The following is a 580-nucleotide window of genomic DNA, read 5'->3' on the forward strand; positions in this document are numbered from 1 at the left end:
TTTCTAAGTTTAATTTTTAAGGCCATCCTCTACAGGACACTAAACAGCCTCATGTGATGCCCTTGGGTTTTATGGTACAAATATGGTTCTCAATATAAGTAACCAGGAGGATCACTCATTTATCACAGAGAAATCTAGGTAGGACAACTCCCTTAGCAAGAGACTGAGTTTCATGATTCTATTCTTCAGGCCCCAAAGATATAGATAAAGCAGAATCTACTTTTGTAATTCATGTAAAAATGACCACCTCTTTCACCACCATTTCCTTGGGGCTACCCACGTAAAGCCTATAACTTCCTCACCTGAATTTCCATGCTGAAAGTGAAAGTGTTACTTACTCAGTAATGTCCAACTCTTTGCGACCTCATGGACTGTAATCCACCAGGCTCCTCAGTTCAGTTCAGTCACTCAGTTGTGTCCAACTTTTTGCAACCCCATGAACTGCATGCAGCACACCAGACCTCCCTGTCCATCACCAACTCCTGGAGTCTCCAAAAGCATCAATTCTTCAGCATTCAGCTTTCTTCACAGTCCAACTCTCACATCCATACATGACCACTGGAAAAGCCATAGCCTTGAC

Source organism: Bison bison, unplaced genomic scaffold (assembly GCF_000754665.1).
Source record: "Bison bison bison isolate TAMUID 2011002044 unplaced genomic scaffold, Bison_UMD1.0 scf7180017845404, whole genome shotgun sequence".
In the NCBI taxonomy this organism is placed as follows: Eukaryota; Metazoa; Chordata; class Mammalia; order Artiodactyla; family Bovidae; genus Bison; species Bison bison.